This window comes from Oncorhynchus clarkii, chromosome 15 (genome assembly GCF_045791955.1).
Source record: "Oncorhynchus clarkii lewisi isolate Uvic-CL-2024 chromosome 15, UVic_Ocla_1.0, whole genome shotgun sequence".
Lineage (NCBI taxonomy): Eukaryota > Metazoa > Chordata > Actinopteri > Salmoniformes > Salmonidae > Oncorhynchus > Oncorhynchus clarkii.
In genome coordinates this window covers 14,478,378-14,491,207 of record NC_092161.1, presented here as the reverse complement: position 1 = coordinate 14,491,207, position 12,830 = coordinate 14,478,378, and the positions used below count along the sequence as shown (strand labels likewise).

At 46.8% G+C, this 12,830-nt stretch overlaps 1 pseudogene; it reads right to left on the bottom strand.

Annotated features, from left to right (window-relative positions):
• Positions 1-5,847: 5,847 nt before the first annotated feature.
• LOC139366923 (zinc-binding protein A33-like) lies at positions 5,848-8,580 on the bottom strand (annotated as a pseudogene).
• Positions 8,581-12,830: the final 4,250 nt, after the last annotated feature.

The window sequence follows — 12,830 nt, the reverse complement described above, 5'->3', positions numbered from 1 at the left end:
CCTCCCAGTGTCTCCTCTCTGACAGGGGCTTCTCCATTCCTCTCCTCCCAGTGTCTCCTCTCTGACAGGGGCTTCTCCATTCCTCTCCTCCCAGTGCCTCCTCTCTGACAGGGGCTTCTCTATTCCTCTCCTCCCAGTGTCTCCTCTCTGACAGGGGCTTCTCCATTCCTCTCCTCTCTGACAGGGGCTTCTCCATTCCTCTCCTCCCAGTGTCTCCTCTCTGACAGGGGCTTCTCCATTCCTCTCCTCCCAGTGCCTCCTCTCTGACAGGGGCTTCTCTATTCCTCTCCTCCCAGTGTCTCCTCTCTGACAGGGGCTTCTCCATTCCTCTCCTCCCAGTGTCTCCTCTCTGACAGGGGCTTCTCTATTCCTCTCCTCCCAGTGTCTCCTCTCTGACAGGGGCTTCTCCATTCCTCTCCTCCCAGTGTCTCCTCTCTGACAGGGGCTTCTCTATTCCTCTCCTCCCAGTGTCTCCTCTCTGACAGGGGCTTCTCTATTCCTCTCCTCTCTGACAGGGGCTTCTCTATTCCTCTCCTCCCAGTGTCTCCTCTCTGACAGGGGCTTCTCTATTCCTCTCCTCCCAGTGTCTCCTCTCTGACAGGGGCTTCTCTATTCCTCTCCTCTCTGACAGGGGCTTCTCCATTCCTCTCCTCCCAGTGTCTCCTCTCTGACAGGGGCTTCTCCATTCCTCTCCTCCCAGTGTCTCCTCTCTGACAGGGGCTTCTCTATTCCTCTCCTCCCAGTGTCTCCTCTCTGACAGGGGCTTCTCCATTCCTCTCCTCCCAGTGTCTCCTCTCTGACAGGGGCTTCTCCATTCCTCTCCTCCCAGTGTCTCCTCTCTGACAGGGGCTTCTCTATTCCTCTCCTCCCAGTGTCTCCTCTCTGACTGGGGCTTCTCCATTCCTCTCCTCCCAGTGTCTCCTCTCTGACTGGGGCTTCTCCATTCCTCTCCTCTCTGACTGGGGCTTCTCTATTCCTCTCCTCCCAGTGTCTCCTCTCTGACAGGGGCTTCTCCATTCCTCTCCTCTCTGACAGGGGCTTCTCCATTCCTCTCCTCTCTGACAGGGGCTTCTCCATTCCTCTCCTCCCAGTGTCTCCTCTCTGACTGGGGCTTCTCTATTCCTCTCCTCCCAGTGTCTCCTCTCTGACAGGGGCTTCTCCATTCCTCTCCTCCCAGTGTCTCCTCTCTGACTGGGGCTTCTCCATTCCTCTCCTCCCAGTGTCTCCTCTCTGACTGGGGCTTCTCTATTCCTCTCCTCCCAGTGTCTCCTCTCTGACAGGGGCTTCTCCATTCCTCTCCTCCCAGTGTCTCCTCTCTGACAGGGGCTTCTCCATTCCTCTCCTCCCAGTGTCTCCTCTCTGACAGGGGCTTCTCCATTCCTCTCCTCCCAGTGTCTCCTCTCTGACAGGGGCTTCTCTATTCCTCTCCTCCCAGTGTCTCCTCTCTGACAGGGGCTTCTCCATTCCTCTCCTCCCAGTGCCTCCTCTCTGACAGGGGCTTCTCCATTCCTCTCCTCCCAGTGCCTCCTCTCTGACAGGGGCTTCTCCAATCCTCTCCTCCCAGTGTCTCCTCTCTGACAGGGGCTTCTCCATTCCTCTCCTCCCAGTGTCTCCTCTCTGACAGGGGCTTCTCCATTCCTCTCCTCCCAGTGTCTCCTCTCTGACAGGGGCTTCTCCATTCCTCTCCTCTCTGACAGGGGTTTCTCCATTCCTCTCCCAGTGTCTCCTCTCTGACAGGGGCTTCTCCATTCCTCTCCTCTCTGACAGGGGTTTCTCCAAGTTGCCAGACAGCTGGGCATTATCACTTTTAAATGGATAACCAACATATTCAAATAATTATTGACATTTTGATTAATTAATTTATAATATTTCATCCTTCCACAAGATATTGTCCCGACACAAATCTAGGGTTGCTACCCAAGCCTGCTGGTCTTTCGTTTTATTGGTTCGAATGCCAGTCATTTTATTCTGTATCCATGGACGCGACCCAGTTGTTTGTTCTAAATGCTCCATTGCCATACTGGCTGGCAACGTTCTCCCTTGCTTGCTAGCCAACTACGTACGACTAACTTACAGTCATGTTAAACGTCAAAAAGAGTTATATTACGACTGGGTCGCTTCCGTAAATACAGAACAAGAAGACTGATGGACTGGTGTCGCGTCTCTGGCAACCGAACCAATAGAATGAACGATCAGCCGGCTTGGGTAGCAACCCTAGATTTGTGTCGGGACTATATCTTGTGGAAGGATGAAATATTATGAATAAATTAATCAAAATTACATTTTTAATGAAAATATGTCAATCATTCGAATATGTTTTTAACCCATTGTATAAAAACAATAATAATAAACAATGCCCTAGAAGCTGGTGTTCGGAGGATATATTGGCACGGTTTGCCAGCCATGGACTTCCTCTCTGGCCTAACTACACCCGTGCCAATATATCCTCCAAAACACCAGTGTGTTACCTTGATGACAAGGACCCTGAGTTTGTGGTCCTCCTTGATGTTCTTGTGTGTCGTCTCCTGTTCAGTCTTCATAGGAACGTTAATGTGCCGCTTCTTACTGGAGATAAGAACAACACATAGGATTACATCTTACATCCATGCTTTGACAGACAGCGAGAGAAAGCTAGATGGATGGAGAGAGAGAGGAGATAAAGAGAGAGAGCAGTTGACAGGCAGAGAGAGAGAGAGGAAGATAAATGGAGGGAGAAATAAATAAATATGGAGGGAGGGAGAGAAGGAGCTAAAGGTAGACAGTGGAGGACTTATTGTATCCCAGGAAGACTGATCAGTGTTTCTGGTTTGAACCCCCCCCCCACACACACACACCTCTCAAGCTTCTCAGAGTAGGAGTACTGTTTGCCATTAAAGTCCAGAGCCCTCTAGTTGACCATCATAATACAACACAGAAGAAAGAATCCTGGTTGAATTTGGATTTGAACAAGATCTGCAAAACCTAAATTCAACCTCAGGGACTGTTCACAGTCAGTACCATACAACTATCATATCAGGGGTGATTTAATAAATAACAAAAATACTTGTCATATATTTACACGACAGAATTATCAGTAGAACTCAGTTTATTATTTTTAAAATACTTTTTACCCCAGTTGGTACTTACAGTCTTGTCCCATCGCTGCAACTCCTGTATGGATTCGAGAGAGGCGAAGGTCGAGAGCCATGCGTCCTCCAAAACACGACCCTGCCAAGCCGCACTGCTTCTTGACACACTGCTCGCTTAACACGGAAGCCAGAGGAGGAAACACCGTACAGCTGGCGACCAATGTCAGCGTGCATGCACCTGTCCCGCCACAAGGAGTCGCTAGAGCGCGATGGGATGAGGACATCCCGGCCGGCCAAGCCCCCCCCCTAACCCGGAAGATGTTGGGCCAATTGTGCGCTGCCTCATGGGTCTACCGGGCCTAGCCGGCTGCGACACTGCTTGGTATCAAACACGGGTCTGTAGTGACAACCTCTAGCACTGCAATGCAGTGCCTTAGACCACTGCCCCACTCGGGAGAACAAACGGTTTTGATCCGTGTGTTATCAGTCAGCTGTCATACAATGTACATGTCCTCTGTGTTGTACTCTGGTAGTATAGCCATCTTGAAGTTAGACACCTGCAGAATATACCTGGAATACCGATATACACTGAGTGTATAAAACATTAAGAACACCTGCTCTTTCCATGACATAGACTGACCAGGTGAATCCAGGTGAAAGGTATGATCCCTCATTGATGTCACTTGTTAAATCCGCTTTAAATCAGTTTAGAAGAAGGATAGGAGACAGGTTAAAGACATGGATATTGTATGTGCCATTCAGAGGGTGAATGGGAAAGACAAAATATTGAAGTGCCTTTGAACAGGGTATGATGGTAGGTGCCAGGCGCACCGGTTTGAGTGTTTCAAACATTGCAATGCTGCTGGGTTTTTCACGTAACAGTTTCCTGTGTGTATCAAGCATTGGAATCAACATGGGTCAGTATGCCTGCAGAACGCTTTCGACGCCTTGTAGAGTCCATGCCCTGACAAATTGAGGCAGTTGTGAGGGCAGAAGGGTGTGCACACCTGCACAGAATAAAAATATTCCAAAACACACATCCTGTTTGCAACAACAAAGCCAAAAATTTGGCAAAGAAATTAACTTTTTGTCCTGAATACAAAAGCGTTAGGTTTGGGGCAAATCTAACACAACACATAAGTTTATACTTTCAAGTATGGTGGTGGCTGCATCATGTTATGGGAATGCTTGTAATCGTTAAGGAATGGGAAGTTTTTCAGGATACAAAATAAATGGAATGGAGCTAACCACGGGCAACATCCTAGAGGAAAACCTGGTTCATTCTGCTTTCCAACAGACACTGGGAGATGAATTCACCTTTCAGCAGGACAATAACTTAAAACACAAGGCCACATCTACACTGGAGTTGCTTGCCAAGAATACAGTGAATGTTTCTGAGTAGCCTAGTTACAGTTTTGACTTATCAGCTTGGAACTCTATGGCTGTCTACCAATGAACAGATGCTGTGGCTACATAACAGGATGACAGGATCCCTGAAGATGTCATAGCAAACAGGACAGCAGAGATCTTTTCTCCTTTGGGAGACACAATCTGGAAGCCATTTTCTCTCACGGTCACACTCCCTCCTCCTCCAGAATGGCTTCTGGAGGCAACAGGTCACTTCCAAGACTCACCCGTGGTTGGTTAGCAGGACCTGAAGGTCACGGTTTAGGTGGAATATTATTTTGTTCTGTTTTAACTCTGAATCTGGCTGTTTATAATGAGATGAAGTCCTGTTTGAAATACTTTTTTAGACGGAAATAATCACCTGTACCTGAGAGAGCTGAGTTTTCCAGTGTTGTGCAGTATATTACCGGATGACAATGTGAATGAGGGGTTGAACTTTCAGTCAACTAGAACCCTGCACATTGTGGTACTGTTCTCCTCAGTGTTCTAAACCAGGGCTGCTCAATTCTGGTCCTGGAGGGCCCAAACGCTTCTGTTTTGAGTTTCTACCAGGTAGAATAGTGCTCACCTGGTGTTCCAGGTCTAAGTTAGTCCCTTAATAGAAGGAAAGGATGAAAACCGGAAGTGTTCTGGCCTTCCAGGACTGACATCGAACAGCCCTGTTCTGAACATAGCCAGGTCCCAGATCTGTGTGTTCTTGTCAACTCCGTTGTCAAGTCATTGGTATGACAGCACACAAACAGCCTGGCACTCAGGCTGTTCTTAAATCTCACACGGAGAAAATTCACGTTTTTGTCCAATTTTATTATAGAGAATTACTGGTAATAACAAGACATACAACAGGCCTTACAAATCATTTACAATACACAGGGTGGATAGAATACCTCACGTTTAGTTTGACAGATCCTTCTCTCTCAGACAGAGTCGGCCTGCTCTGCTGAGGTTCAAAGCCTACAGGGCTGGTCAGGTTGTCTCCTAACAGGTCAAACCACCTGGAGCTGTGCAACTGCCAGGACACTTCATACATACCTAGTCCTCACTGACCAGGCATCGGTCAGCTCACCTGCCTACAGTATGAACACTCTGTGACCAATGGGCAGGTAGCAGCACCAAGTACCTGGGTTGGTTGTTCTAAAGAAATCAACACCTCTCTCTGAGACAACCCCACCACTAGATTGCATTATGCTTCATGGTTCTTTGAGCCAGATGGGAATCATTATCTGTATTGTTATTATGCTCTATCTGGCATCCTCCAGAACAGAAGCCTCTAATGGCTAAGCTTCCCAAATAATGTTACAATGAATATACAGTTAAGTGTGACTGACTGTGAAGTAGATTTGTAAGATGAGCAGAAACATCACATGAAGGGGAATGGTAGTGCGCTGTGACAAGGGTGATTGAGAAAAAGGGCTCCATTACCTTTAACATTCTATACATTTCAATGTCAAACTACTTTATGTTCATTGTAAAATACAATTGAGTTGATTTGTAAGATTATTTTTGACCTATAAACATGTATTGACACACGTATCATGATCAATAGATGCTGTTGCGCTAGACAGAGATTCTAACTATGCTGTACTTTTACAGAGGTCTTCGCTGGTACGATTCTCAGAGGGGAGAGCTTGCAGTAACTACCCAAGTATGGAAAGACTCTCTCAGTGAAAGTGTGTGTAATAGTGTGTAAACATGTGTTCTCATCAGGGTCAGAGAATGACAGCGCTCCTCTGTCCCAGTCCAGCTGAACTCTGATCCTCTTGGGTTTCTTTGCCACAGGGAGTACACTGGTTGATTCTGGTGGGGAAAATGCTCCGTATTTACCTTTGAAGTGCCAGAATCGCCAGTGTCCAGTATTAACTGCTCCCTTCCTCTGGACAGACTTTTCCATCACACCCAGTGACCAGAATGTATTGTTCCCAACCTCAACGTCCCAGCTGTGTGTCCCTGAGTTAAATCCCTCAGAACCCAAGACCCATGCATAGTAATCAAACCTCTCTGGGTTATCAGGGAGCTGCTGTTTCTCATTTGTGCATTCCACAATGGTCAGATTCTCAGATAGGACGAGACCTAGGTGGGCAGTGTTAGGGTCCAGAGTGACAGGACCTGAGTGCAAAGAGCAGATTTACTAGATTAGAACGGTGGGTGATTTCTGGTTGATGCTGTTTAAAAATATATATATTTTTGGATGCCTGGAAGAACAAGTCAAATTTATAATAGTTGTGTACCACTGTCAATGATACTGGTTACTTGTACTGCACAGTTAACGGTCAGGCAGATAAATGCATTTTAGTATCATCATAAATGTATATTTATTTACTGTATTTCACAATCCCTTGCATTTTCTCCCAGACTCTGAACTGCAGGTTTCCCAGGTGTTTGGCCGCGTCTATCAGCGACCCTGAGACCAGCTGTGGATCCGGCAGTGTGCACTGGGTTCTGGAAGAACATTCAGGAGTCAGTGTTGCTGTAGGGTTGGATTCAGAACCACAGAACAGAAAGAGACAGCAGACAGATGACTTACCTTCTCACTATGGCCTTGTAGTTCTACAGAACAAAATAATAGATTGAGTCAGTCAATCAATATTAACCAGTCAACCGATAAACATACCCTAAAATTTAGAGAGAGAGCAGTGCTGACCTTCAGGAATGAGATGTCTTCAGCTCTCAGCTCCTCCTCTAAGGCTCTGATTGTTTCTGAAAGTGATGATATCTCTCTGCTCATCTCCTCAATCTTCTCCTTCATCACCTGACTCTTCTGCTCCTCTTCCTCCCTCAGAACAGCTATCCTCACCTCCTCTTCCTCTCGTAGAAACTGGTGGAGCTTCTGAAAATCTTTTTTTAATCACCATCTCTGTGTGCTGGGCCTTGTTCTGTACACAAGAGATAACAAAAGCATTACATTATTTAAATGTTCATTTTCACAGTTTATCCACAAAATACTTTTGAGTAAAATCCATACAATTCTATGTTCTATGTTCTATGTTTACAACTCAGCATCCTCACCTTAATGTGTTTTACTGTTTGGTCACAGGTTTGTTTAACTTTATTAAAGACCTCCAGCTTCTCCTGTAAGGGCTTCAGGAAAGTCTGGAGTTCCTCCTGGAAAGAGACATTGTTTTATTGAAGAGAATTTGTACTTTGTTGTTTCATTACAGAGTTGATCGACATGGAGGGGAAGGTGAATGGACTGTTCCCCTCTGTGTACAAGCCAGGGTATGTGAGTATAGTAGTTAGGTGTCCCGTGGTGAGTATAGTAGTTAGGTGTCCCGTGGTGAGTATAGTAGTTAGGTGTCCCGTGGTGAGTATAGTAGTTAGGTGTCACGTGGTGAGTATAGTAGTTAGGTGTCACGTGGTGAGTATAGTAGTTAGGTGTCCCGTGGTGAGTATAGTAGTTAGGTGTCACGCCATATGTGTGTGGTTAGATGTTTGTACTCTTCAATCCGGATAGGTCAGATTTTTTACAGGAATTAGGAAATTATTTGCATCAATATTCTCCAGAATATTGAGAAAAATACTTGGAAAATATAGATTTGACACTGGTTTCACACACGGAAGTACCGCCATAAATACAACAACACATTGATACTAACTGTATATTATATTTGATAAATGATCGATATACATGTACTGTATATATGTACTGTATTTTAAATTCACCTGTTTATGCTACTGCACCTTTTGATACTGTGCAGTTTCATCTATGGGGCAGCAGTTGTGTGTTTTATGTTTTCTGGAGGCCTGACACACAACACAGATGGGCTGCTTATCATCCAGACAGAAGAGCTTGAGTTTCTCGTTGTGCAGATTGCAGCGCTCCTCAGACTCCCCTGAATCTCTGCGCCTCCTCTCCTGTAAGAAGGCCTCACACAGGTTCTTTAAGACCAGGTTACAGGGAGGATTGCCTTTTGATTTGCTTCTCTTCCTGCACACTGGACATTCCCGAGATCGCCTCTGTTTCCAGTATTCCTGCAGACAGGCTTTACAGACGCTGTGGCTACACGACAAGACCACAGGATCTTTGAAGATCTCACAGCAAAAAGGACAGGAGAGATCCTCCTCAGGAGAAGCTGATCTGGAAGCCATTCTGTTTTTGAGACACTCCCTCATCTGGAATGATTTAGAGAGAATCTCAATTTCATACTCCTCGCATCTTCTCTCCTTGCCTCCTTCTCAAAACCCATTGGAGGAGAAAGTCAGAGGGGCGGGACCTCTGGCTTTCTCATCCAATGGGTTTTGAGAAGGAAGCAAGGAGGGAGGATACGAGGAGTATGAAATTGAGATTCACCCTCTGCCAAGTACCAAAGTTAACTTTCAAGGCTTTAGAAACGAAACTGTGATTCAGCCAGCAGCCGCTTGAGGTCAGTGTTTGGCTAGTAATCCTTGCTGTGTAAAGGCAGTCTCTAGTCACTGGGAGGAACTGAGCTGGTTCCCTTTATTCCAAAGGGGTGGAGCTTTCTGAGACCAGGAAACCTATTTGGCATGGCAGTGCATGCGTTCTTATTATACCTCAGTGAGCACGCATAGAGAAATCAGGAAGCATAGGGGCAAGAGGGAGTGCCTAAGAGGTAGGGCTAGACTGTCTGAGAGACACAGCTACCCTCACCACACTGTCCCTTCTCTGCCAACAGCTGAACATGAGGAAAAAGGAAGCAATTTTGCAAGCAGCTCAAGGACAAGCTCACAATTTCAGTCAATGTTTATCACTATTTATTACTATTTGCAGACTATTGGCAATCAAGGCCTTTATAAACCAATTATCTGTAGGCCTATACAAAATAATAATATGCCTATGCAATTTAACCTTTATTTAACTAAGCAAGTCAGTTAAGAACAAATTCTTATTTTCAATGACGGCCTACCCCGGTCAAACCCTAACCCAGACGACACTGGGCCAATTGTGCGCCGCCCTATGGGACTCCCAATCACAGCCGAATATGATACAGCCTGGATTTGAACAAGGGACTGTAGTAACGCCTCTAGCACTGAGATGCTGTGCCTCAGACAGCTGCCCCACTCGGGAGCGGTTAGGAACCTTGGGTAGGGACTAATCAGTGATGTAATGAGTATGCAACCCAAACCATAGTAATATGAATCTCCCCGTAGCTGCAGCAGGCAGAGGAGATGTAACATGACTGGGCTTTTCCACTGTTACAGAGGCCTTGAATGGTAACATCCTCAGAGGGTGGAGTTTACAGCAATTGTCTGAAAAAAATATCAGTGAAGGTGTGTGTAAATGTCTGTATGTGCTGTTATGAGGGTCAGAGAAGGACAGCTTTCCTTTGATCCTCAGAAGTTTATATGCTACTGTCAGGTCAACTGTCAGGTCCACTGTCAGGTCCACTGTCAGGTCAACTGTCAGGTCTACTGTAAGGTTTACTGTCAGGTCTACTATCCGGTATATTGTCAGGTCCACTATCAGGTCTACTATCCGGTCTATTGTCAGGTCCACTGTCAGGTCTACTGTCAGGTACCGTGTCTACTGTCAGGTCTACTGTCAGGTCTACTGTCAGGTCTACTGTCAGGTCTACTGTCAGGTCTACTGTCAGGTCCACTGTCAGGTCAACTGTCAGGTCTACTGTAAGGTTTACTGTCAGGTCTACTATCCGGTATATTGTCAGGTCCACTATCAGGTCTACTATCCGGTCTATTGTCAGGTCCACTGTCAGGTCTACTGTCAGGTACCGTGTCTACTGTCAGGTCTACTGTCAGGTACAGTGTCTACTCTCAGGTCTACTGTCAGGTACCGTTTCTACTGTCAGGTCTACTGTCAGGTACTGTCTACTCTCAGGTCTACTGTCAGGTACGGTGTCTACTGTCAGGTCTACTGTTAGGTACTGTGTCTACTGTCAGGTCTACTGTCAGGTACTGTGTCTACTGTCAGGTACTGTGTATACTGTCAGGTCTACTGTCAGGTACCGTTTCTACTGTCAGGTCTACTGTCAGGTACTGTGTCTACTGTCAGGTACTGTGTCTACTCTCAGGTCTACTGTCAGGTACCGTGTCTACTGTTAGGTACTGTGTCTACTGTCAGGTACCGTGTCTACTGTCAGGTCTACTGTCAGGTACCGTTTCTAATGTCAGGTCTACTGTCAGGTACCGTGTCTACTGTCAGGTCTACTGTCAGGTACCGTTTTTACTGTCAGGTCTACTGTCAGGTCTACTGTCAGGTACCGTTTCTACTGTCAGGTCTACTGTCAGGTCTACTGTCAGGTACTGTGTCTATTGTCAGGTACCGTTTCTACTGTCAGGTACCGTGTCTACTGTCAGGTCTACTGTCAGGTACCGTGTCTACTGTCTGGTCTACTGTCAGGTCTACTGTCAGGTACCATGTCTACTGTCAGGTCTACTGTCAGGTCTACTGTCAGGTCTACTGTCAGGTACCGTGTCTACTGTCAGGTACCGTGTCTACTGTCAGGTCTACTGTCAGGTACCGTGTCTACTGTCAGGTCTACTGTCAGGTCTACTGTTAGGTACCGTGTCTACTGTCAGGTCTACTGTCAGGTACCGTGTATACTGTCAGGTCTACTGTCAGGTACCGTGTATACTGTCAGGTCTACTGTCAGGTCTACTGTCAGGTACCGTGTCTACTGTCAGGTCTACTGTCAGGTCTACTGTCAGGTACTGTGTCTACTGTCAGGTACCGTGTCTACTGTCAGGTCTACTGTCAGGTCTACTGTCAGGTACTGTGTCTACTGTCAGGTACCGTGTCTACTGTCAGGTCTACTGTCAGGTACCGTGTCTACTGTCAGGTCTACTGTCAGGTCTACTGACAGGTCTACTGTCAGGTACCGTGTATACTGTCAGGTCTACTGTCAGGTACCGTTTCTACTGTCAGGTCTACTGTCAGGTACTGTGTCTATTGTCAGGTCTACTGTCAGGTACCATGTTTACTGTCAGGTCTACTGTCAGGTACCATGTTTACTGTCAGGTCTACTGTCAGGTACTGTGTCTACTGTCAGGTCTACTGTCAGGTACCATGTTTACTGTCAGGTCTACTGTCAGATACCGTGTCTACTGTCAGGTCTACTGTCAGGTCTACTGTCAGGTACTGTGTCTACTGTCAGGTCTACTGTCAGGTACTGTGTCTACTGTCAGGTCTACTGTCAGGTACTGTGTCTACTGTCAGGTCCATTGTCAGGTCTACTGTCAGGTCTACTGTCAGGTACTGTGTCTACTGTCAGGTCAACTCTCAGGTACTGTGTCTACTGTCAGGTACCGTGTCTACTGTCAGGTACTGTGTCTACTGTCAGGTCTACTGTCAGGTACTGTGTCTACTGTCAGGTCTACTGTCAGGTACCGTTTTTACTGTCAGGTCTACTGTCAGGTCTACTGTCAGGTACCGTTTCTACTGTCAGGTCTACTGTCAGGTCTACTGTCAGGTACTGTGTCTATTGTCAGGTACCGTTTCTACTGTCAGGTACCGTGTCTACTGTCAGGTCTACTGTCAGGTACCGTGTCTACTGTCTGGTCTACTGTCAGGTACCGTGTCTACTGTCAGGTCTACTGTTAGGTACCGTGTCTACTGTCAGGTACCGTGTCTACTGTCAGGTCTACTGACAGGTCTACTGTCAGGTCTACTGTCAGGTACCGTGTCTACTGTCAGGTACCGTGTCTACTGTCAGGTCTACTGTCAGGTACCGTGTCTACTGTCAGGTCTACTGTCAGGTCTACTGTTAGGTACCGTGTCTACTGTCAGGTCTACTGTCAGGTACCGTGTATACTGTCAGGTCTACTGTCAGGTACCGTGTATACTGTCAGGTCTACTGTCAGGTACCGTGTCTACTGTCAGGTCTACTGTCAGGTCTACTGTCAGGTACCGTGTCTACTGTCAGGTCTACTGTCAGGTCTACTGTCAGGTACTGTGTCTACTGTCAGGTACCGTGTCTACTGTCAGGTCTACTGTCAGGTCTACTGTCAGGTACTGTGTCTACTGTCAGGTACCGTGTCTACTGTCAGGTCTACTGTCAGGTACCGTGTCTACTGTCAGGTCTACTGTCAGGTCTACTGTCAGGTCTACTGTCAGGTACCGTGTATACTGTCAGGTCTACTGTCAGGTCTACTGTCAGGTACCGTTTCTACTGTCAGGTCTACTGTCAGGTACTGTGTCTATTGTCAGGTCTACTGTCAGGTACCATGTTTACTGTCAGGTCTACTGTCAGGTACCGTGTCTACTGTCAGGTCTACTGTCAGGTACCGTGTATACTGTCAGGTCTACTGTCAGGTACCGTGTATACTGTCAGGTCTACTGTCAGGTCTACTGTCAGGTACCGTGTCTACTGTCAGGTCTACTGTCAGGTCTACTGTCAGGTACTGTGTCTACTGTCAGGTACCGTGTCTACTGTCAGGTCTACTGTC